Source organism: Pseudopipra pipra, chromosome 2 (assembly GCF_036250125.1).
Source record: "Pseudopipra pipra isolate bDixPip1 chromosome 2, bDixPip1.hap1, whole genome shotgun sequence".
Taxonomy (NCBI): Eukaryota; Metazoa; Chordata; class Aves; order Passeriformes; family Pipridae; genus Pseudopipra; species Pseudopipra pipra.
The window spans coordinates 83,795,984-83,822,462 of NC_087550.1; the positions used below are offsets into that span (position 1 = coordinate 83,795,984).

At 39.3% G+C, this 26,479-nt stretch overlaps 1 protein-coding gene and 1 long non-coding RNA gene across 2 annotated transcripts in view; one reads left to right on the forward strand and one right to left on the reverse strand.

Annotated features, from left to right (window-relative positions):
• The window catches only part of DHRSX (dehydrogenase/reductase X-linked), a 204,667-nt gene that overhangs the window by 10,646 nt on the left and 167,542 nt on the right, over window positions 1–26,479 (forward strand). The window lies entirely within an intron of this gene.
• LOC135409962 (uncharacterized) lies at window positions 4,411–17,159 on the reverse strand. The gene is made up of 2 exons (XR_010428455.1): window positions 16,528–17,159; window positions 4,411–4,732 (listed from the first exon to the last, which is right to left on the reverse strand). It is a non-coding gene; the product is annotated as an uncharacterized LOC135409962 (long non-coding RNA).

The following is a 26,479-nucleotide window of genomic DNA, read 5'->3' on the forward strand; positions in this document are numbered from 1 at the left end:
CTGCCCTCTTTTGCCATGTACCTGGAAGAGCAGCAACTACAGTAACAGGTGCCATCACAGCAATGGGCACCTTTTCTTCTGAGGCATGCACCTTTTGAGGTGGCTCAAAGACCAGGGACAGCACACAAGTGACCCTTTGGGAATCTCCTCTTCATGTTCCAAGAGGAAAAATATTTCAAATATGATCTCTTCTTTTATGTGCCTAAGGACCAAATATTGATTCTTCAGTCCTGCAGATTTTTCACTGAAGTCTTACATGATAGTTTGAAGTTGAACCCAAGCAGATTCGTTCAGAATGTATTGCTACACAAAACATCTAACAGAGATCCTGAAGAAATGGAATTAAAAATTGCATCAGGATTTGCCCTCCACATTTACTGTTCTAGGAACCAATTCAGTGTAGCTAATACTGCCTCTGTAAGATATTTTGCAAAGGAGAAAAGCTTATCAGGAAAAAACCCATGTTTAGGACATTCCATACTAGCCCTTCAAAATCTTCCTGTCAGTTAACAGGGCTCACTTGAATAATTATGTTTATAGTTGTCTTTCTGTTTTTTACAGTTGGCAGTACCCTCTAGCAGCTTGAAAATTATTTTGGTTTTCCTACCATTTTGACACTGAAATTTATGTGGAAAAAGAATAGCCTTGGGCTTATGTTAGTGTCTTACTGTCTTGCCAAGATACTTTTTTTTTTTTGCTTTTGCACAAGCAGCACTGACAGTGAAAACACAGATCTTAGAACAGTTTTTATCTGTTAGGGTTTCTGCAAAGTTTATAAGGAATAAGAATACATCATGAACAAATTAATCCATCCTAAAGCAATGTTACCTACTGGGTAAACTTGCATGTCTGCATTTTTACATCAAACACTTTCATTTTTGTAGTTATGGGGAAATGAGCCTCTTACGCATTCATTGTTTGTACAGAAATAAAAATGGAAACATACAGAAGCATATGCCATAGAAAATGTTTATGCTTGTATGTTGCATGTGTTCTCTTACACCATTATTAGACTGTCAATTACAAGATCGAGGTTTATAACATCTAACCAAGGTTCACTTTTAATGTGAAGAGGTAATAATCTGAGTATGTTTACCTTTTATGTCTGTTCTTGTCAATGACAACTCATTTGTTGCTGTTGAAAATAACCACTGAAATATTTTCAATTGGTATTTCCACAAGCTAGCTAATAACAGACATTGAGAAGTTGATACAGTAGGGTACCCATTGCTATATTAAAGTTTAGGAGCAGGGCAGTTGCAGGTAAAAAATGGAAAAGACTCTTGGGGAGGCAAAAAAACATTGCACAGCTTGAGAGACCTGTTTCAAGGAGGCAACAAAGCCAGAGAGATTCAGAGTGGACCATAGGAGCATGCAGAAGTCGTAGGATAAGGAAATGGATACTACTCAGCCCTCTTCTCGCCCTGATCAGATCTACATTTAGTCCCAGTGAATTTTTAGATTATATGGATGTATCAGCATACCTACCTTCCTCCAGCAGACTCTAAGGAGACTGACGAAGGAGCTCTGGCTGCAGCCCAGCGGAATCTGTGGCATTGAACGTGAACAGGCAGTGGTTGTAACACAACTGCCTGACAGATCTGTGAAAGTTACCTTGCACTTGGCAGCGTTATGATACCAAATGTGTTGAGGTAACAAACATCACAGAATTCAAAGCAAATAATCTACGATATGCTTTCCCTGTCCTTGCCTTGCCTTGCCTTCCATTCCCTTGGCTTGGCTCGGCTTGGCTCAGCTTGGCTTGGCTTCCCTTCCCATTTCCTTTCCTTCCCTTTCTTTCCCTAGCTCTGTTTATCTACATGGTAGCTCCTAACTGATGCAGTCTTTCTCGAGGTCTGTGAAATGCCTGAGTTCAGTTGCAAATGTTCCTGCTTTTCTTGTTTATTTTAGATAAAACCCTTCTTTCAAGCCAAGAAAGATAAATTGCACTTTCAGGGCACTCAGAATTCTGTTTCCTGCTGCCAATTAATATATTTTTTAAGCCTTAATTTTATTTTATTTGCTGAAGATAAAATGTGTGAAGAACTGGAGCACCATGACACAGCAACAGCACTGAAAACCTATTATAACAGGACTTAACTACCAACTCCTGTGATTAGCGGAAAGCATCTACATTAGTGATTTGGTTTGGATCAAGAGAATGCATGTAAATAGAGACTTTCCCAGACTTTGGTTCATATCACACACGAGATACCTGAGCAAGCATGAAAGGGCTACTCTCTGGGCAGCACAAGGTGAAGTCTGGAGGCTCTCCTGATGTGCTCCAGCTGTCATTTAGTAGTGATACTGGTCACACACAGCTGCCAGAAGAATGTGGCTTTTTTTTTGGAAGTTACAGAATTTTGCAGAAGCTTCAACTGTAAGTGCTTCAACCTCCAACTATCTCTGAGCTGACTCCAAAATGTTGCATAGGATTGAATCCACAAAAGTGATTTTTCACGTGTTTTGTAGGATTTTCAGCTGTATGAAGCAGTCATTGATAGGGTCCAGAAACTGCACCTGTAAACTCTGTCTTGTTATGACATTTGGGCAGCTTGTGTACCAGCAACTGAAGCTCTCCATTGTAGGTATTTTATATGTGATGACTCTTCTTTATCTAGCAACATTCTATACTTGATAATATTTTTAGCTCTAAAAGTGTATAGCAATAGCTGTAAAATCTAATTTAATTAAGGTTAGTATCAAGAAAATACTAAACTGTTCAAATTTTGTGTTCTTACAGTTTGGGAATTTGTGTCATTTTAAATGTAGGTAATTCTACACTTTTGTTCTTTATGAGGCCGTAGCTATAATCTATAAAGCAGTTATATACTTGCCCCTCTGGGTTGCTGTTATTCCACCAAGTGATTATTTTTATATTACAAATGCACAGTATTTTGTGGGTGCAGCTGTGAAAAGATGAATTTCAAAGGAAACTGATGCCAAAAAATGTCAGAATACTTTAGGCATTCTAGTATATTGGACAGTAAAAGGACAGCAATAAACACCAAATTATTGAGAATTCAAATTTACAGGGTCTGTTAAAAAGAATAAAGAAGTGAGAAAATAATGTACCAACAGAACTACATAACAATTGTATCAAGTATTAAAAAATTATGTAAGAAAGACCTGCACATAATCTTTAGCTCCAAATACTTTGTATGTCAGAATAATGGTCTGATCCTCTACAATGAATTCATAACCAGCTGGCAAACAGCTGAAGACAAAAATCTGTATAGCTAACTAAAGAGACAATACATCTGTAAGTAGACAATAAATGTGTAGGTGAGAAAGGATGCAATTCTTTAAAATATTGAAGCAAGAAATCCCACCATTGCCATTCAGTTGCGTGTTTAGCCATGGTTAATTACTGATACAAATGGTAGAAAAGGACATCTTTGAATATCTGAAGTATGAGCAAATGAAGACTAGCACACATGAATTTATAAAGATAAAATCATATTGGATAATCTACATTTTTCTGAGGAAAAAAAAAGAATTACTAGAGATTATATTTCATAATATGTGTAATAAAACATTTGATATTGTGTCTCAAAAAGCACTATGTTGAAAAAGAGAAGATTGGTTTCAGTACAGTAGACACTTGTACTTAAATTGACAAACACCTTACTGGAGGACTGTGTGAAAGGTGGCAGGTGTTAGGAGTTAGACAAAAACATTTGCAAAAATTACAAGGCATAGTTTATTTCACTCCTCATGAATGGTCTGCTTTGACTATGGATTCCTTTGGTCAGAAGCTTCCTTGCTCTTGTATTTTCCTGATCCATAGTTGACTTCCCTTGGGTACGGGGTGGTAATAATAACTGATTAAAAAATTGAGGATGTGTTTTGGAAATTTCACTTTCCCCATTTGCAAGACAAATTTTGATACACGGGGTTTAGTTTAGATTCATCTTCAATAATATTCAGGGGACTCTTGCACTGGATCTATTATGCTTGATTCATAAAGGATGATTTTTAGAATGGCAACTATTCCTGAGATCTGTTTTGAGTGGCAACAGGAGAGGTCTCCATTCATCATCTAATTTAATTACTTTGGATCACCATCTAGAAAGGTCTGTCTTTCTCCATCAGCTAAACAACATTAATTAAAAATATTTTTTTGTTACTCTCCCTTTTCCCTAGAGGAACACCAATGAATGCCAAATTTCCTTCTGAGATCCATAAAGGTTTCATTGACTTTAGTGAGATCTTAATATCTACCCTTTGATGAGGGAATTTGGTCCTAAGATGTGTCCAATTACAGAAGTATCCAAAGAAAGATAACTGAGAGTTACCAGTGAACTGCAGTGATTTTTTTCACCCAATCACTACTTTATTATTTCTGAAGCCCAGAGGTTTTGCTGAATGTGTGATATTCATTAGAAAGCAACATGCTAATCAGAGTACTCCTGTTTTATGTTAGGTTTTCCTTTTTTATTACAGTGCCAACTGACATTTTATTTGACATTTCAGAAGCTGGATAGAAATTTTTCCCTTTCAGTCTTTTGTCATGCTGAATGCATTTGAGTGCTCCATGGTTTCCATCAAAAAAGTGAGGGAGCATGTTGCTGCCCCTGTGATGGGGGAGACATTCTATCTCTGTGAAAAATCTGGTTCCATCTTTTCCATTTTCTTAGGATTGTCTTCAAGTTTTTGAAAATTGTGATAATCCAAATGTAGCTTCAGAGCAGTGTGAGAAACCTCAGTGTGTATGGATACCATCGAAGATCTAGTAAAAGAAAGAAACACAAACAAAAATGAGACAGCAATATAAAAATATAATTAAAATGGCTTGAATGACCCCTCTGTGTTGGTAAAAACACAGGGATAATATAAAAGCAAAATTGCTGTAAGTACTAAGTGATGACAACTGTCATGTTTGTTTTTTATTAGATTTGTTCTTAAAATCCTCAGCTTTGACTTTCTAATTACATCTGATTCCACTAGCCTCCCCAAACTTTTAGGAAAAGCGTGTATCTAATGATCAAGATTGTAGAAAGAAGTAGCATTTTACCATCCTGAAAGGTTCACAGACTAGGTAACGTACTTAAAAACAAATTCCTAAAATGATAATTTTACAGGATGTTTTTTTCCTTTCTTTTTTTTTCCCTTTTTTAAGTCTAAACATACTATTTTGAACCATACATCTGCTAAAATGCACTAAAAGAAGTTTGTTTTGCCCAAGCTTGACATTCCGATGATGGTTTGGGATGGACTCTCCTACCTAGCTGGGGCTGATGTGGGGAAGCAGGAGCTGGGGAGAGCCTCCAGAGGGAGATGCTGCCCAGCGAACTTGCCGCCTGGGTGTAGGAAGGTGCCCACTCGATGGCTCAGCGCTGGGCTTCACCCGGCTCCAGGGCTTGGGTGCACGCCAGGAGCTGCTTTAACTCACATCCCTGAGCGCTTGGCTCTGGCAAGCCTGGTTTACCAGTGTAGGTCATTGGAGAATTTTATCCCCATGCTTGTGCTCTCACTACTGCGAGTGCTGTTTGCAAGGAAGTTGACAATTTAATGAGGTACTCGGCATTAAAAAGATGTCTGTGCTATATCCAAGTGCTTATGTTTATGAAAACCCATATTTAGTTGGCACTTCTTTGAAGTAGCTGAGTGTCTGGGTGTAAGGGCAATGCCATGGCTTCCTACAGGAAGGGCTCCCCTGCAGCACCTGAGCAGAACAAGAGCAGGAGATGCCCCAGCACTGGTGGTGGCCCACTGAGGAGCACCTTATACTTTTGGGGATTGCGTGGTTTGGAACTTTTGAAATAAGTCATGTATATGTTACTCTTCAGCACTTGCTCAGGCACAGGCCATGTGCTGAAGTTTGTCTTGAAATCAGGAATATCACTGTACTACTCAGCAGTTTGGCAACGCACTGAAAATCTGACCATTGGCAATCAGCTTTTCAGTCTGGGCATGTCCCCACTCCCTACATGGGCTCAGATAAGCTCATTATGTGATAGAAACTGACATTTGCTCCTGAAGAGAGTGGCCTTTATTTGGGAAAGTTATCAGATATTAGAATGATTCATCTGCTACTTGAGTCTAGCTGTGCAGCTTTCCTTCAAGTCAAATTAAACAGTTGCTGTTGGCATAAAAAACAGGGAAGGCAGGCAGAGTAAGAGAAAGGACACCTTATAATTAAAATCAGGCTTGATCTTATACCATACTTCATTATACAACTGAAGAAAATGGCTGGTTTTACTTCCAAATATTTAGACACTCTAAGCAATATTCAGCCATAGCAATGCAGCTTAAGACTAAGCAAGAGCTAGTATTGCAGTAGGAAGATTAACTAAGTAGTTTTAAATGTTCTTAAATGGCAACATAATCTTTAAAAAAAATTCAGTATGGGCCTCAAAAAAATCGACATCAGCATAGTCATGAAGTGGCAGCTGACCTGCAAGTGTGTTGTTGCCTAGCAATACTTAACCATCAGGAAAATTGGGAAAGTGGGCTAGAATGATTTACACCGGGGAAAAGATAAATGCTAATTTTCTTCAAAAGATTCAGGTTTCTGTGGTTATTAGGAAGAATAACCACCTCCCCACCACTTCTTCATTTTTTTTAACAAGTGAAAAGCACCTCTCTTATGAAGACGGGCTGAGAGTGTTGAGGTTATTCAGCCTGGAGAAGAGAAGACTCTGGGGAGACCTTATAGCACCTTCCAATACCTAAAGGGGCTACAAGAGGGGTGGGGAGGTACTTTCTACAATGGAATGTAGTGATAGTACAAGGAGAAATGGTTTTAAACTGCAAGAGGGTAGGTTTAGATTACATATTGGGAAGAAATTCTTCCCTATAAGGGTAGTGAGGCACTGGAACAGGTTGTCCAGAGAAATTGTGGGTGCCCCATCCCTGAAAGTGTCCAAGGCCAGATTGGATGGGGCCCTGAGCAACCTGATCTAGTGGAAGGTATCCCTGCCCATGGCAGGGGGATTGGAACTAGACTGTCTTTAAGACTTGTCCAACTCAAACTATTCTAAGATTTTGTGATTCTATGATTTCGAAAGAGGTCATCAGTTCAAAAAAAAAGTCTGTGAGAATGTAAGTTCATTTGCTTCTAGAACAGTAATTTCACAAATAGTTGATAAAACCAGTTTTGGAGGGAAAAAAATAACAAATAACGCAAAAGGAATGTTATTTTAAAGCTTCTGTGAACATCTTCATAGCCACTTAGATTTCTGTATCAGTTGCCAGAATCCTGACCCTGCCGCAGAGTCCCTGCAGGTGGGATGCTGGACCTGCTTGGAGTCCAGTTGTGGCCAGAGGCTCTGCCAGCCCAACTGAGCTCACTGCAGGACCCAGACTTGAATTAACTAGCAGTGTGGGTCGAGACAGATGAGGCGCGAAAAGAAAAGAAAGAAAAGAAACAAAACATTTTGAATTATAAAACTTGGTGGCAAAGCTGGAGAGTTCGATAAAGATAAGTTTACTTTTCCCTTGTCATGTTATGATGTACAATCCACTTTTCATGCTTTCAGAGCAGCAGATAAGGAAGGGGAAAGCATTTTGCTTTCCCCGGTTGCCTATTTCAGACAGATCTCTTACTTTGTGTGAGGAGTTAAGTGAAAGCTTTGTCTGTCAGACTTTCTGATTATATTGTTGGAGACAGAGGATGCAGTGATGCCTTCTAGTGTACTGTATGGCTGACAGGACATCTTTGCACTGTATGTGATAGAGGTGCTGTTCTCTCTCTTGTTTTACTATAAATTTTTCCTATGTCTTACAAATCACAAGAAAGGTAGCTATGGTTTCATCTCCTCCTCTTCCCTTAAAACACTGGTAGACAGGCAATAAATTGCACTTCAAGAGTGTAGGAGCTATAGGTGTGTGAAGCCTCTTTGTGTAAAACACAGAGTTTCCCTGTGTACACCCTCCCACCAAGATCTGCACAAAGCCTAAACTGAGACTGAGCTCTCACTTCCTATTAATTCGTCATATTAATTCTGTATGGAATTAATGTTGCACTCTAACTGAGTTTGTAGCACTCCAGAAATGCATTCACCCAACTGAGAGGTGCAGCATGTTTGCTACGTGTGACGCATGAGCTGCTTGATGCAAAGATCTTTAGAACTGAAGCATTGTATAGGTTAGAGTCGGTGGTGTATTCAGAACTGTAATATGTATATTTTCTGATGGATTTCCATGAAAAGTAGTAGCTGCCCATAGAAAATAAACACAAAGGCTTTTTATTTGCTGGCTATTTTAGTACATGGTCAAAGAGTGAAAAGTATTTCATACTACTATTGCTTAAACTGCAACTCTGACATTTCTATACCAGATAACAAATTATTTTCTAGGCACATTTCTGAGTTTATTTAAACTGAGAGGTAGCTGTTATCTTTCTGTAATATCAGAATGCTTTTTCACAAAACAGTTACTCCTCTCCTTTAAATGACATTAAGTACATGAGAGCAGGATGCAGAGGGTCAAATACAGACCCCTTTGTGCAATAACTAACTCCCAAGTCATAAATCGTCTCTTTATATAAGTATCCAGAAAGTTTTCAGCACATTTTTGTCTTGACCTTTTAACATGGGCAATAGTACTTCTGCTTGCTAGGCAAGTCATTTTTGCTCATCTCTTGAGAGGTTAAAATGAAATAGCAGTGATTTTTTTACCACTGCTTCAGAGGACTGCAGAAAGAAAATATATTTAATCAAATGCATAGCTTCAGGGAATTACCAACTGCTATTATGAAAATAACAGAAAATATTTCAGAATCCCCCACCATTACAAATGGGGCTGCTTGCCAGTGTACCACTTTAATGATAATTTCAAGAGGAGACAAAGCCTGACAACACGCATCTTCACAAGGAAATCAGAGCTGCAATCCAGAGAGAACAATTTCAGGCAGGAAGCAGTAGGAGAGTTTCACAGTTCCTTTCAAATAAGAAGCATAAGCAACATAGAGATGTGGAAAATAAATTAAAATGCACCATTAAAACGTCTCGGCTAAGTGAAGTAGTGAAGAAAATCCCCCACAAAATGTACCTAAAACTTGCTGTGCATGTGTGTCTTCCCACTGTCATCACTGCAGTTTCCTGTAACTATGACAATACAAACCAGAACCAGACACCATTAATGATTTAGTAACACTTGAGTGAACTATGCATGTTTTATAAATATTTTCCTTTTGTCTTTATTAATACAGATTTTGCTAAGCTGCCAAATTACTGATTTCAGTAGGGAGCACAGGCTTCTATTTGACCCCCAAGTAACAGAAAATGCTTTATATATAAGTAAAAACTTTATTTATAAGTAATAATAAAACATTTTAATCCAAAGTTCATACAAAGTCTAGTCATATTCCCATCTTCATACAGACTTTGCTTTTGCAGGGTACTGTGCAAGCCTCACTTTTTCGGATGAACTGTGCAAAACTGCATCAGTGTGTCTACCTAAAAAATGCTCCCTGAAGAACCATGAAGAATCTGCTCGTGTTTGCAAGGACAACCGTTAGCTTGCACACATCATCTGTGCCCTCAGTGCCTGATTCATGGCAAAAACCTGCTTCCTTCTGCTCTCAGCTTGAAGTTTGGGCAGGCTTGTTGAAGCTGCAGAAGGAGGCATCTGGCTCTGGGGGTCTGCATCGCAGTGTCCCTTTGTGAAGACATCAGCCATCACGCATGATCGTTTGCTACTTGTCTTTCTTCAGCCTGGGAAAGGCTCCGACAGAGCAAGACATGCCCTTGAACTGAAGTGAGAAGATGGACAACAAAGTGCAATGTTCCTGAGTTTGCCAAAAACATTTTACGTACCAAACAGCACAGCCTTTGTCGGCTAAAAGACCTTTTGTAGAGAGGAACTGTGGAACAGGAAATTTAGGCTCACTTCACTGTGCGTGTCGGGCTGCGGCCAAAACCAGAGTAGCTGTGCTAACATGTGAAAAGTCATCTGATGAAGGGGTGCTGCCAAAGAGGCACAACTCGGAGGAGGAATAGCCTTAATACATTCTTTTTCTTGGTTTTGGTTCCAGAAGGTGTCTCTGTCTCATGACTGTAATAATACTCAGTCGTCATGCTATAATGAAGGGCTTTTCATGTAATCAGCTGTAGAACTGATTACTTTGGGCTATACCCTGATCATGCTGAGCTTCCTGGCAAAATTTCTACTGACATCAGTAAGAGAAGGATTGAACCTTTCCTCGGCAGTTTACTGCTATTGTTTGACAATACCACACTTTTCAGACACTTTGCAGTGGAGATTAAATATTTAGACACAGTTCTTGAAATATAAAAATGGCACTGTAGAGATAACACACTTATTCTCAGAAGTCTGAGTTTTTTCTGGTCATTATTGCTTCCAAGGAGTACAACACTAAAGCAAGGCATGAACAGTTATGAAAAAGATTTTATCCAAGAGGCTGAAAATGATAGACTCTGAAAGTGTGAAAAACAGGAAGGAAGATGAAAGATTTTGTATTGCAGATGATATAGCAACATTCTCTTGCTTTTTCTTACCATAAAAAATAACCAACTAAGCAATCCAACCCACTAAAACTTCAAAAGATAATGCACCTACAGATTTATTAATTATTTTTAAAAAATGTACTTTATCATTTTTAGCCAAATTTTGCCCTTAACTCTGATGGGGTCAGGATGCCAAGGAAATTAGTAGAATCTGAAAAAGGATTGGCTATTTATAGGGATAGCCAGAACATTCATGATGTGAGCTTTATAAGCTATTGTTTGTAAAGGTTAAGAGCTTGTTTTTCAAAGTATTGAATGTATGTAATTCATTTTGACTTAAGTGGGAGTTCAGGGCATGCAGCAGTGTTAGAGAAGAGACCTTAATTTCCTGTCACAAGGGCCAAGTGTCTCTATATTTGGATATTCTTGCTTTTCATAATTTGCACTGCAGTATCAATTAAGGGGTACCATTATAGGCAGTGATCCCATTGTACTAGAAATAACAGTTGCTCGTTACTCCAGAGACCTTCCACTCTAAAGCCAAGGCAATTATCGGAGACAGTTTATTGAAAAGTGAAGAGCAAAATCCCTGCAGTGCCTGTCTTTTGGCACCCAGGTGCCTGGATGTGGAGGCTGCTCTGTTGAAATCCTCTGCTTGACCAACACACAGGCAGGACACTTGAAGTAGAGGCAGAGGTGCCCAAGAGTTGCACAAGGAGACACTGCAATATTCCCTCCAGGGACTGTGTAGGTCAGGGCTGGGGAACCCAGCCTGCTCAAGGCAGGGACAGGACGAACACTGGGCTGTGGAACCATGGCTCTCTCTGTTGGGTAGGAGAGAGATCATCACAAAGCATTATTTTCCCCTACTTCCAGCAAAGCTTTTGATGTAGTTCCCTGTCAGAAGGAGAAGAGCAGGATATTCTGTGCTGCAGCTTGAGTTTTCAATGAACTGGGCATTTGTGAGTGTGTTCAGAAGAGCTGGCCACCTCCTTATGCACGTGACACATCTACTGTGAGGGTGTCACAGAAGACATCCTGCCTGAGCACCCAGTTTCCAGATGTGAAGAATCAGATGAAGGGGCTACAGATACAGGTCAAGGAGTGTAGGAGCACTTGTCTACCTTCCAGTGTAAGCAGTTGCACCTGTGCTGTGTTGTGCCATAAGACTTGTATGTTTCCATAATGTCTTTACCACATTTCTTAAGGATTGTGCTTCATAAATACTTTCAGGCTGCTGGGACAGGCAGGAGCTCTGCCTCAAGAAGGGTGTGCCTTGATCTGAACTAACTGATTCATGCAGGTGCACCACCCACTACCTGCACTCCCACATGCATCAATTGTGTGGTCAGAAAAAGATATAAAATTTGGTTTTGTGCATAGCAGTTTAGCTGGCCAGTCTCTTCTGTGAGCTGATGCACTGAGCCATTTTTCAAGAGGCATGACAGTCTGAAGCTGTCTTAAGATCCAGGGCTACGCTGTGTCCAATCCTAGCTCTCCTCTGACATGCATACCTCTCGTTGTCCATCATTTTATCTGCATACTTCCCTCGCTTGGATTTTATGAGGATTCAATTTTGCACATTAGTCCAGAGATGTGCAGGTTTCTAGATAACTAGGCATTATAAAAAAAAAAAAAAAAAAAAAAAATCCAAATACAGTAATAAAGCTCCTTTGTCATCACACTAATGTCAAGGAAAAAAAAGAAAGGAAAGAAAGAAGGAAGAAGCAGACAGACTGCCTGGTCAGGATATTGTCAAAGAGAAATAGTGCTGGAAGATGTCAAAACATAGCTAGTAAAACAACAGTGGTTAGCAAATAATTTTTTTTCAAAATGCAAACATTTCGACGGTGCTTAAAATCTCCCCTGCAACATCCTTGTTCAACATCAAAATATTCTGGTTTATAAATTGAAAGTGTTTAATTTTCCTATTCCTTTCATATTGACTTTATATACCTATTGGAATACCGAATTAAATATTACAATATGTTCCCACCAAATGCTGCAGATACTGATATATGTAGGACAGTGTTTTGACAGTATCTATATTAAATACCTAAGAATTATAATTTTTCATAATTCTTCTCTGAGAGGAATTTGAATCTTTTTATTCTGATTCAGCATGAAAACAAATGCTGAAATATTGGTGTTTCCCCAAGCGTGGAAATTCTAACCAGCTGTAATTATAATTATCCTAAATACTTTTGTTTCTGAAGCCAAATAGAGCAATGGCAGCTGGAATATGCAAGCCTACATATAGTCTATTGAAATTCACAGCTTATGCTTTTCATTTGGGCAATTTTCCTTAATTTTTATTTTCTTCTTGTGTATGCAACTTATGCAAGAAACATATATTCTAAAGTAGCTTTCAGTGATTTAAATCTTTTGCTCCATTGTTTCTAACATCAGACATTTCAGCACTGGGACCTTAGCAAAGCATAAAATGTCTCTGACTTTATATTACAACATTTGTTTGACCTGTTCCCTTCTTGGTTAGGTTATGAGCTTAGAGAAAAATAGACTATTTTTATCCAAAGAAAAATATGTATGGAAAGCTTAAGATTTTTTCAGTAAACCATTCAAATATGAGCTCAAGTATTTTTTTGTACACAAGACTTCTTTTCTTAAGTGTTGCTGCTTTTCTTATGACTGTGTCTAGAGATATTCTCTAGGTGAGACCTGAGAGGATTTAAGGGGAAGAATACACCATCTGGAACATTTTTTTCAGTTTATACATTTACAATATGATTTAGCCCTACCCATCATCTCCACAGCTTGGCTTGGGCTGCACAATTTGACTGGTGTTTTTCTAGCTGTTATCTTATGGGATTTATGGTTCTGCAGGCCAAATCCACCTTCCAGTTACACCCCTGCAACCCCAGCAACAATTAATGACGTTGTATGAGGGTAGTTGAAGATATCATTTGCAGTTATGTGGAATCATGTGATGACTTTATTTCCCTTTTTTATTTTTTACCTAAGGCCACTTTCTGGAGCAAAATCACATCTTAATTACAAGGGCATTGTGGTCAGTAAACAAATCTGAGACTGAAAGGCAGTGTTGCAGAGACTAGCGATAAAGCAGAACAGTGCCAGCTTGGATGACAGCTCCTCTACAGCATTTACATTTCAGTTATCACTGCTTTTTTTCACTCTTGGGAAACCTGCCCCAAAAGCAGACTGGCCACTCTGAGTGCTGAAAAAGCCCCTAACGATTTAGAAGATGAAGGATGGGCTCCCGGTTTGCTCAAAGAGACTGCCCGAGAGAAACAAGGCCTTTTTGTTAGGATCACTGGAGAGAAACATTTTGTGTTGAAAGGTGATTCCAGCTACTGTTTTGTTTTCTGTTTGTCATCTGTTGTTACAGATCTGAAAGGGTGCTGGGTATTTCAAGCCAGCGCTCCCTCCCCAGCCCCCCTTCTACAATATTCTTGAATATTCTACCCAGCTCTGCACTCTCATTTTGCAGTTCGGTGTCATGTCCAAGGAAAATCAAAGCTTACTGAGATGTTTTCCATGGACTCACTGGGATTTGATTCTTGCCCTTCATGCCTTACCAGAGAAAATTTGCAGGCTAAGCAATTTATGTCATTCTTATAAAGATATTAACAGCTGCAAATTGGCTTTTGACAGGTTCGCAGCCTGGCCATAGAATCATAGAATCATAGAATGGCTTGGGTAGGAAAGGATTTAAAAAATTATCTACTTCCAACCTCCCTGCCATGAGCAGGGAACTTTCCACTGGACCAGGTTTCTCAAAGATCCATCCAGCCTGGGCTTGAACATTTCCAGGGATCAGGGTTAGGTCTAGGACTTTCATGGAAATAGTTCGCTTTACAGACCATGAGACCATGCAGCCCCTTTCGCCTTCCTTGAGCCAGACTGTATCCAGCACTGGGTTTTTGTTACTCTATGACACAGAAAATGGCAACTGAAGTTGAAACTTTTATTTTACACCTTTAACTTCTCATGTCGCTTGATTTTACTCTTAAAGGAAAGTGATTTATGATACTGGCTGTGTCCTCCTTGCTCTGCTAGGAGAAAAAAAGATGCCTGACAGGGGTATCCATCTTCATTGCTGATATTTTGATTGGAATTGGTGGTGCTAAAGATGCAGGAGTTGGTGACTGTGCCTTTCGAAATATTAGAAGGTGAAGAAATATGCTTGAGGAACTGGCAGATTTTCAGAGGGAAAAAAAAATCTGAAAAAAAAAAAGGTCTGTTAGGAAACCAGTGTTTGTGTGCTGACTCTACTAATTAGTCCATAGGGGGTTTGTCATGTAATTGTCAGTGATTTTAATAGATATATTAATTTCTAGATACACATTAGGGCTTATTTCTTAGCTTGAATATTTTCAATTAGTTTATTCCATAGGCACATAAAGGGACATTGACATATAGGTAAAGCCTAAAATTTTGCAAATCCACTAAGTATCACAAAATTACTACGAAAGGATTTCTTCTGCTTCCAAGACTGCTGGAGCTGGCTGGCAATTCGGAGTGCTTGGCATTCTGATAGTGACCCTCTTCCCTTCCAAGCCAGCTCCTCAGAAGAGTGATAGCATGGAGACATGGGAGCCTGGGTTTGGGTTACTCTGTAGAGACATCAGAGGCAGCAGCCTCATGCCTGAAGTGCAGGTACAAGGCAGCGAAGAAAGATAAACAGAAGCTTTGCAGACAGTGGACTGAAGCAAGAAAACAATATAATAAATAAATGACTAGGTAGACAAGGTAACAGTTCTTTTCTCATTTCCAAACTCTGCCTAGGAGGGCTGGTAAATAAAACCAGTCAATCTGTGGAGTGATTCCTAGACAAGAAAATGAGTTAATGTGCAGCAGAGCGTGGAGCTGATGGAAGGAATCTGTGTGCACCATCGCTACTTGCTTGCTCGTTTTACCCTGAAACAAGTATTTCCTATCATCATTAATGATTCTATCTGAGTTGCTGGACAGGGATGATTAAATCACTCCACACCTCAGATATATGTGGTTTTTAGTCCCTAATAATCTGTGTTAGTTTTTTATTGGTGGCTATAAGTTGCCAAGAAATGTATCTTCCAGCAGTGAAACCTGTTCTCCTCTCTCTTGTAAATGTGGAATAAATCTGAAGTCAGTAGTGTGCCACTGATGTGTAGCAAGCATAATTGAAGGTAATATGATTTCTGTTTGCAGGCACAATGCTAATACTGAAAGAAGAGCGAAGTTCCCCTTTGTGAAAGAGGCCTGAATGCACCAAAAAATTACATCCTAAGCACTCAAAATCATGTACTTCTTGTGCCTCTCTAAAAGGGTGAATGAATTTCATTCAGAGGACGCAAACCAACCACATAAAATCATATCCAGTTGATTGCCTTTTCTACTAGAATCACTGTAGTTTGTATAAATGGAAACTGGTTGGTCTGGGAGCAAGAAAACCCAAAGCCAAAGTATATATACTGAGTAGGACCATCATCTAGTGCAATGATCAGAAAAATGGCTTGAAGTTATTAAGGGAAAATCACTGAAGCTGTCAGCCTAGTGCACAGCAAAAACCCCCAAAGATAATAGATTGCAATAGATTGGTCTGTGTAGGCAAGAAAATAACAGGGAACACATCTGATTCTTGGTATATGAAAATTTTTTTTCTGTGAAAAAATCTGAAGCATCTGTACACTCAACAGGTGTGTTTATTTTCACATATGATATAGTTGGCAGCTTGTGTATCAATGTGTGTATCAAGTGTTTGCTTTTAGAAAATTATATTGTTTTTTTTATCTTTATAGAAAACCCATTGCAATACATATTATGAGCATAGACAATGACACAGCAAAAACAAGAGAGAAGTAATCAGCATGGTTCCCTCCCTCCCCCCCCTCCCCCGCAGCAGGAATAAATCATTATAACTGTAAATCAAACAAGTTATTACAGGGCTCAAACAGTCCTGAAAATTTCAAGTAGGAGAAGCAGATAATGAAAGAGGAAAAGTTGAGACCAAGCCTTATATTTAAAATGTTTCAAGAACTCATTGCAAATAGCTTTATTTTTTTTTTTGTTCTCTTCCTCTCTCCCTTCCTGTCTCAAGTGGCAAACAAATATAATTGGAAAAAGAAAGTACAGCAAAAGTATTCCTTACGCATCGTCCTTAACAGCATAGTGGCCTAATTCGTGAAGGGGTGATGCGGTCCCAGAGTATGGCTGGATGATGGCACAGATGGAGAGCTGTTGTGTGTGCTGATGAGAGGGCAGATGCTGTCAAAAACCTTTTGCAGCATTCGTTAAGATCCTGGCTCATCTCCATTGGTGGTACCGATCTCATTACTCTCAGCACGTGAAGAGATTTCACCCTCTAAAGTAAGTCAGCGCTGGATGGTTGTAATGAGCTGCACCAGTGCTGGAGACTGCCAGGAGAGCCTGGGAGCAGACTTTTTGGAAAATATCTAGTGCAGTTGTCATCTGTATTTTCATATGACCTTGCAGTTCACAACAGGGTAGAGAGCAGCATCGTATGACTAGCCAGTTCCGTGCAGGCCTTAACAAGAACATCCCTTGTCGGTGGTTCACTTATTACTCATACTTTAGTCTCTGCTTAGTTTACACTTATACCAACACCTCTTTCCGTGTATTAGTCTCAGTTACATTAAGAGACACGCCACAGTACACTGTGAACAGGAGGTGTCTAAGTAAAAGTTAACAGATTGTGTTGTATTGTTAACTCCTTCCGAAGAGACTTAAAAGACCTTTTTCAATAAACAGGAAAAGAGTAAGACAAAAAAGCAGTATGTAATAGAAGTGGTTTAAAAATAGACTGGGAATTTTGCTTTCCTGCCTCATACAGAAATAAAGGGCTGTGCAATGAAATCAGAAGGTGGTAAATTATAAAATGTTAAAATATTTTTTAACACAATGTATATAATCATATAAAGGAAATGCAGCACAAATAGAAGAAACAATAAAATTAAAAAATAATCTGGAGTATCCTCTACATATCAAATATATATAAAGAGACAATTAATGGCAACAAGACAAAAATGAACAAAATCTTTGGAATTCTAAAGTAACAATCATTACTAAAAGTAGCAGTATAATAGGTGAAGATGAGAAGGAAAGTAGAAACTACCATATAGGAGGCTGTCTGCTGAGATTTTAAACTGCCCTCTGAGATATCTGATCCTGATCTCTGTAACAGATATATACAAATCTGTGCTGATTTTCTGTCTCATCCAATGTGGCTGTTCAGTGCCTGATCCTGTCCCTGAACCTACAGATCATGCATTCATTCATTCATATGCATTCTGGAAGCTGAGTACAATTTTCTTTCACAACATAATGATTTAAACTAACCTTTTGATTAGCAGCAGGAAAAATTAATAATTAAATACAGACAAAATTAAACCTGAGGGTAAAAAAAAAAAAAGGCCATTTCTTTGGGCCTGAATACAAGCAAATTTGTGCACTTTTCTATAAACAAACTGTGTTTTGATGAAGCGGGCAAGTACTCTGACTTCATACTTTCCCTATTTAATCAACAACAGCAAGAGTGATACAATCAGATTCTTGATTGCTTTTAATGACATATTGTAAACAGTTGGTTGCAAGACAATGCAAAACCAGGCCATAATTGATATCGTGACAAACAAAAAGACAAGGGAAGCCAGATGCAAAATGTAGTTATTATCTTCACTTTTCCTTGAAAAAAGTAATACTTAAACACAGTGAATTGTCTCTTAATATTAAGAAGCAAAACCCCAATAAAAGGCAAGCTGGCCAGAAGCGAGATGGGTGCAAGACCGAACATGCAAATTGCAGGAAACCCCCTTGTTTTGCAATAAGGAACCCAGCCAGTGAAACTGTGAGCATAAAGCCACTCACCCTGTATATAATGTATGGGTTTGGGTGCTTGCTCTTCTTTAATCTGCAGCAGTAGTAAAGGTCTTGGATTTACACTTCTGATAGATAAAAACCTATTCTGTTTGCTAAGGCTTGCAATTTGAACATATGATTACCAGGAGAATTTGCTCACCATCTCTAAATTTTTATGTAACAAATGCATGTTATAGCCAACATAACTCTTTTATTCAAAGTAGTAATGATGCTGTAATGAGATTTATATACAAAAAGATCCCCACTCTTTTGAGGAATGAAGTAACAGTGTAAACCAATGCCTTTGTTCAGGAAATGCCATTCCTCTTCCACCTGATTAATAAAATTTCAAAATGTTATTTTACTGTCTGTACATATGCATTTACAATGCATACGTATATTCTTTTTTTTTTCATTATGCAAAGTTGTCTAAAGGCACTTTGGTAATCTAGACCTTAGATAAATCTGCTTTGAAGTGAAGTCAGGGGGTAGGAAAACATGTTCTAGCCAGGATTATAGAATAAAATGTTCTGTAATGCTAAAGCAGCTTATCCTAAACTTATCAATTAACAGTCAGAATGACAGGTCGAGTGGGTGATGGTCTTTTTGCAAGTTTCTGGAAAACAAATAGCCTAGCTATAAGAAGTAGCTTTAAAGATTGCGACTCATCACTTGAATTGTTGGTTGGTTTGGATTAAGGCCTTTTACTTGATGAAAAATACTTGTTATAAAATCATTTTAAAAGCTTCTTATGCATGTGAAATACCTATGTCATTTTATAATGTTATGCTGGTACTTAAACACATGCTCTTACATACATACACAAAAAAACCCCACCCAACCAAATCCAGAACCTAAAAATTTAACATATATACAAGCAGTGATAGCTGAGTCCTTTACGTTAGGCTTATCATCATTAAATACTGAATGCAAATGGCTGATATTACTGAAACAGCAGCAGCACATTAGAAAGCAATATGAAACCAAGACTAATCCAGAATCTGAAATGCACCATTTCTAACCACTGCACCTCATGGGAATCTGAATTTCAACTATCAGGCTTGAGAAATCTCAGCTCTCTCTCAGGGCAGCGAGAGGAGTGAGAAATATCCACTTTGTTACATATTTGAGAATCTCTAGTGAGAGACTTTTAAAAATGTCCAATGTTTCATTCTGTACTGTCTCAGCAGATTGGGATGTGATGATGATGTTGAATTAAACTGCTGTTTTAATAGACTTGGAAATTAAACTATCATAAGTAATGGATTATGTATCATCAAAATAGTTTATGACCTCTGAAAAATATGAAGACTAATATCGTATGTAAAATTGGAATCAGACATAGAATTATAGAATATTTCAAGTTGGAGGGGGCCCAAAAGGATCGAGTCCAACTCTCTGTTCCTTGCAGGACTGCCTGAAAATAAACCACGTGACCAAGAGCATTGTCCAGACACTCCTTGAACTCTGGAAGGCTTGGTGCAATGACCACTTCCCTGGGGAGCCTGTTCCAGTGACCAAACAAAACTGACAGTGTTTTCTTAGCAACTGCCAGGATGAGCCCTTGGCTTTCTCCAGCCTTTAAATTATTTTATCAGCAGAATGAATTTTCTCTGATAATTTCTTAGGCATACATTCTAGGGCATCAAACTACAATTATGGAACATTTTGTGCTTCCTCAGAGACAAATGTTAGAGGAGAAAGCGTAAGGTGTGAGCCCTGCTGAATCTTCTCTGCAGTTTTTCTTAAGGCAATTCGGCACTGATCACACTATAATTTGATTTTATACTGACGAAAATGAGATGAAGAATGAAAAATAAAGCTCAGTGTTTACACTGATCACCGCAAGGGCACGGAATGAGAAAGGGCTTTGCAGATGTCTGGTCTTATGTCATCTATGTCATATGTGAATTTGTCCTCAAGAACAGCAGGACCTCCTTATTATTTCGTTTAACTTTTCCCTTTAAATTTAAAATGCTGATTCTGTTAATTTCCTGGCCATGTGAGTTTTTTACACTGTTGCTTTGTGCTTAGTAAATTAATATAATGCTATAGAATATCCAGAGTCCAAACTAGTACTCCACAAGCTCAACATAAACAAGTTATATAATGCTGCAATCATTCATTTATTATAGTAAGTGGAAATTTCAAGGTGTACGTAATCTTTTTGGACAACTGACAGGCAGGTGTGATCAAGAGAAGAAGGAATCCAGTAATTGCAGGCAGATAGAGAGACAGGTTTGTCTGGGTGATTAGAAAGTGAGATGGAATTGGGAAAAATGGGAGAGAGTGTTGGCTGTCCCAGGACAAGAAAAAGTAGCAGTGCAGAGACTGCTAAGGGGGTTAGAGAAGAAGCTGCAGCGGTAATAAGTGTCTAGGGAGATTAAGGAGAGAGGACTCGTTGACAAAGAGTAGTACAAAGCATCTGTGCCAGAGGGAAGGATAAAAAAAGTGTAGAGTGGGCTTAAAGAACTGCCAGACCCTTTCTGATTCTCAGTAATTCCCCAGTATATTTGATATAGAAGGGAAAAAGATAACATCAGGCTTCAGACACCTCTCAGCTCAGGTCACTGTAGCATCCTTCCTGTTCGTAGTCCACACCCCTGCACACCCCATAAGCACACTTCCACCTGGGGTTAGGGTGGCCCCAGCCCTGTCACAGGATGGATGGTTTCACTTGACAAGGCTTTTCAGCTGCACTTGGTTTCAAACATCCTCACCCTACGGACCAAAAAAATTGCCCATCTTCATCCTTCCCACTGTGTGACATCATCTGGGTTAGCAGTGAGCTGGACCATTTTTTAGCAAAGTTAAACCAAAGTGAATCCACCTCTAGCCTTTCTCACAATTCATATCTTGTGTCATCTGCATGTCGTCTTCCTTTGCTCAGCATTTGCATCATGTTTCGGCCTGATCCTCCCTCCAACTTGTTCTGTGCATCTCTTAAACCATCGTTGCATTTTCTCTCTCATATGCCACAGTCTAGATAGACAGGCAGCTGGAAACGCCCCAGCCAGTCTTTAACAACAACAACAAAAATAAGAGATGCTCTTCCCATGCTGAAGTTGCAGAGCTACGGGCAGAACCTGCCCCCAAGGAGCCCAGGAAATCTATGCAGTCAAGTGCAAAAGACAATATGTATTAGCTCCCATCTAAGAAGTCAATTGTTGAAACAGGAATACATGAAGAAAAGTATCTTCATGCTGGTGTGAGGCACACACAGACAACCGGGGCACAAAGCCAGGTCCCTTTAGGCTGTACGAAAAGCTGAAAACAGGTAAGAACTGCCCTCTTCAGGCAGCTGCAGGTGCCTCCTCTGCCTCTCTAAAACATTAGCCACAGCCCCAACCTCACATGCATTTCTGTGAGGCATAGCTCTTGCCACTTTGGCCATTTCTGTCCAACTCTGAAGATCTTGACATTCAAACTCCATCTCCCAGCTTCCCTGACCCAGTCACCCGTCTGTCATCAGTGTGAGAACACCCTGCTTATGGTGTGTAGTCACCTGTGTATCTGTCATAAGTGGGACTCAGCATGGCTGACATGCTCAAAACCAAGGCTCCCATGTCGTCACACAATTCAGTCACACCGCTTGCTGAAGCTGACTTTCCCCAGCTGCACCAGCAGTGAGTTTAATTTGCAGGGAAGTGCCTGCAGACAGCACAAATGAGACCAGTGAACGCTGCTACTGAACCTTTAATACTAATAGTAATGGTGTTGTCATAGTCCCACTTGGTTAAGCGTACAGGCAGGATTACATGTACCTGAAAGCTTGTTTGCTCCATTCTCCTCACAAACCTTGCCTTGCATAATATTATTGTACGCAGTACTCAAGTATTCTTGCCAGCAGCTGCAACAAAAATACAGGTGCAGATCAACCCATGGTGCCCAGTTTTTGAGGGGCGATTCTGCTTTTTTAATTCCTTCATATCAGAATGATGCTAAACCATGTCTCTGATGAAAGGTGTGTTTATCTAAGGAAGAGATCAAAGGCATGGAGGACCAGGGTGTCATGGAAGACTCTTGCTTTGGACCATAATAATCTTCCTGGCTGTTTGCTGAACATTAACAAAATAGTCTTAGCTATAGGTGGAGCAGTGTTGCACAGGGAATGCCCCAGGTGCTTGCAGACATCCCTATACAAACACTGAAATAACCAGGTAGCAGTTATTGACACTAGATATATTTTAACACAAATGAACTGTCAACAAATCCATTTCTATAGTGGGCATAATTAATCTTTTTTCAATAGCATTATTTTATTGGTGTTGGAATATTGCTGGTACACCTTGCTTATTTAAATCCGTTTGAAATTCCTCTGCTCATCTCCTGCCTTGACTAACAGAAATAACACAGTGCCATTATGGTGCAGTAGCTTTTCCCTTATCCCATCTGAGACATTAATGAATATGTTAGCCAGGGTTGGATGTGGAATGGAAGCTTGACACCCTGCTCTTATTTTGCTCTGATTTCTCAATGGAAATCAATCACTTTGTTTTTGCTCTTGTTTTACTGTGGGGTTTTGTTTCTGCTCAATATGCTGATTCTTATCTCCTGAGTTCTTATCATCACTTCTGTGCAGGATCTTGTCAAAGGGCTTTTGAAACTTCATGTATGTTAATCAATCAGTTTATCTACTTACAGACATTTTCCAATAAATCCAGGAATTATCTAAGAACTAATATCCACTGCTGAAATGCTAGTTATATTTAGAATTTCCATATGACTTGTTCTTTTGGCCAAGTTAAGTTACTGAGTACAGTCTGAAGGCCATTAATACCTGTAGATTTGGTATTTTTAAGTGGTTTATGGCAGAAGTTGTTTTTAACAAAAACTTGTGTATTTTTGTTAGCAGCTCACCTGCTTTACACTTACGTTCCTGTAGAAGTTTTGTGTGTAAACATGTTTGATGATTTATTAAAAATTATTTTTATTTTTGTTATTGCTTTTTTTTCTGCATACCTTCATCTGACTCTGGCCTCTGAGTCTTGACTAAACTGCAGAGGGGATACTCAGAACTTATCTGATATGGAGAAGGCATATCAGGGGAGGAGAATGCAAATTCAGACCCAACTACTCATTCTCCAGGCTTTCCAGACCAGATACATCCTGAAAGTGTGACATGCACTGAAAACTTAGATGCACCAATACAATAGTTGCTGCAGAGATGGTCGATTTAAATAAAACTCAGCAGGAGTAATAAGCACACTATGCTTCTTGCATAATAGCTGAGAGGTTTGAGCATTTGGTGTAAGAGGGGAAGTGTCCCTATTCTCAGACTATATTTGCATTTATTAGTCCATATTTCATTCTGCTCTTCTCTAGTCTAAAAAGCATGGGCTCTTCAGGGAATATGGATTGGAACAGTGTCGCCTCATTCCTATGAACTTAAATGCTAGGCTAAAAACCCTTAGACTTCTTTGCTTTACTGTGTTCCTGGGCTTTACATCCTTATGACTACAGCCTCACCGTCAAGGGTCAGTTTTTCACAGTGAGACCACTTTCTTGAAAAGTGAGAGATCTGAAAAAGACTGAGAGGGATCAAAAGTCATCCATCTTCCTAGGCAAATGCTGCAGTGCTAGTTGTTACACAGAAGGTCAGTCTTACACTGTCTGCTATCTATCTTCCCCAGTGTTATTTAAGAAAAATAAATGTGTCCCATCAAATGATTGCCCACAGCAGAGGACCCTGCTCTCAGTCCCTGGGACTTTCTACTGCGTAGCTCGCAGAGACCTCTCCCACTGGCAAAATTTCTTTCCTCTTCCAAGTAAGTGACCCTCCCCAAGCTACTACAAAGACTGCCCAAGAGCTTACTGCTCCATATAGTCCTGCTATGCTCAAATGCCCAATATAAGCAAAACAATGCCTAGTTTGAGGGTATCTAAAATTACTCTTCTTTTGCATAAAGGTAGGGGGGAAAAAGCATATGCAATCTGTCAAAATTGTCTGCAGGTGCTCAAAACCCTACATGAGTTCCAGATGCAATCCCAAATGACTGTTTCCCAGCACTGCCTATTACTGTGAGCAACTCCCTACTGAACCTGAAAGCTCCTCAGGCATTTAACTATATTCACCCACACATGCTAAGGAGATCCTGTTCTGGGAAGATAGGTACTTATCTCTTGCCTCAAGTCCCAATACAATCCAGCTTAGGAAGACAGGCATTTAAATCCCTTTTAGAAGCCTGAAAAATTAGCAGCAGTCAGAATTATGTCTGGCTTCTTCCGGCATGGGCCATCAGCTTTGACATACATATAGAGAGTGTGTCTTGAGCTAAGCACAGGAGTGCAGGTGTACATTTTACCATTTGAGAGGGATTGATGTGTCACCATCGACATCTTATGAGACTGCCCCAACTATTACGCCATGCTTGGGCAAAAAGCATCAACCTCTCCTACTGGACTTGAACCACTGTGTGGTGGATACGAGGAGTTGTTGGCTCCAGTTCTCATCTCAAGAGGAGGAAAACCAGGGGGAGCAAACTCACATACCTGGAAAAGATGTGTCATACAGGAGAAAAGAAAAACAAGGCATAACCTCATAACCCTCCACCCCGTGCCAGAGAGTGCCTGAACTGCTAGAATAACCTTGGGTTTGCTTTTGTCTTCTCTGATGTGGGCCCATGCCTCATGTGTTCCTGGCTGCACAGGCCCTCAGCTGCAACACCTACCTTCCCTACTAGCTGATGGTTGTTGAGTATGCCATTCTGCTGGGAAGTTTGATCTCAGGGTTTAATTAGAGTCTAGAAACATCTTCCACTTCCTTTCTTATGGGTTTTTGCATCTTTATGCAAAATGTGGATGGAAGCACTGTGATCTCATTAATGTCAGTCCTGCAGGAGGGACAGAGAGACTGGAGCATGTGTCGATGGAGCATTAGGAGTGTTTCTGATGAGCTTCCAAGAGGATATCACTGCACTAGCTGCAGGCTGGCTTTGTCCACTGGCACTGTGAGTTCACTTGCAATTAATGGAAAGGAGGAGGCACTCTAGGTGCCTCCAAGATCTGCAGGTCTTCAGAAGTGCCTCTCTTTCCGTCCTGTGCCAATAAGCAAAGCTGAGGAATTAGATTGCTCCTTTTGTCCCTTCTAGGGCTAAGACACCTAAAATTTCATTGAGGTAATAACATCTCAGTGAGGTATCTAAAGTAGATGGATGAGATTCCAGCTTGAATACTTGAGGCTTTGCAGTGAATGATTGCAAGAAGAAAACCCAAAGCGTCAATAAGAAGATGCAGACTATTGAAAACCAAGGAAAAGGAAGTATCGACTAAAATTAGGGTATTATAGTACAATATTAGGGTATTATAAGACAATATTTGAAAAGAATCAAAGACTTACAGCCTTTTGTTAATATTTTCATTTCTCCTCTATGCCCCATAAGGCTTTAGAAAAAATAATTTAATATTATGTAAACAAATTTTCCTCATCCTTTCTGTGAAGCCGTACTCATGAACCACAAAGGGTTGAAAATAATTGTAACACCCTGAGAAAAAGTAGTGGGACCAATAAGACTAGAATGTCAACCCATCGGTTTTCCCCCACTTAGCCTAATTCTTTGGATAGCGTTGTCTGATAAAAGACAGAGGAGTATTTATTGCAGTAGCTTGAATACCCATCAATTGATTCTATTATACTAGAAAACCTGAGAAAGCATGGTACATTTATATCTAGATTGTGTAAATACACTGTAGGCAAGTTTCACAGTTTAATGTTGAAAGAGCTTTCATTAATGCTGTAGTCCTGAGAAAAGTATGTAAAGCAACTTAAAAGAGGCAAGATTTGATTTTTACTGAGATAAGTTGAAAGAATAATTCACGTTTACTAAATGTCAGTGTTTATTCTTTCATGTCTTTTTATGTGTTGCTCTTTTTACTGCTCCATGCATGGTTGCAAAAAATATATATTAAGAATGAATCCCTCACTGATGTGACTTCATGATGTTTATTATTTATGTTTGCATAATTTCATGTGTTAATAAAAAAAATAATCACCAAAGATACATAAAATTAAATGCTTGGTTTTGTCCTGGAGCAACTACACACTATGCTTTTACTTTATGTGTAGTTCTGACAGAAGACAGAAAATCTTTTCTAGAAAGCATGGAGTGATTTTTTTTTAAAGGGCAAGAGGAGATTACATTTCAAATGCACTTCCAGAACCTTGTATGGCTTCCCATCATTCTCAAAGACAAAAAGTTACGTAAAGATTTGAAGCTGAATATAAA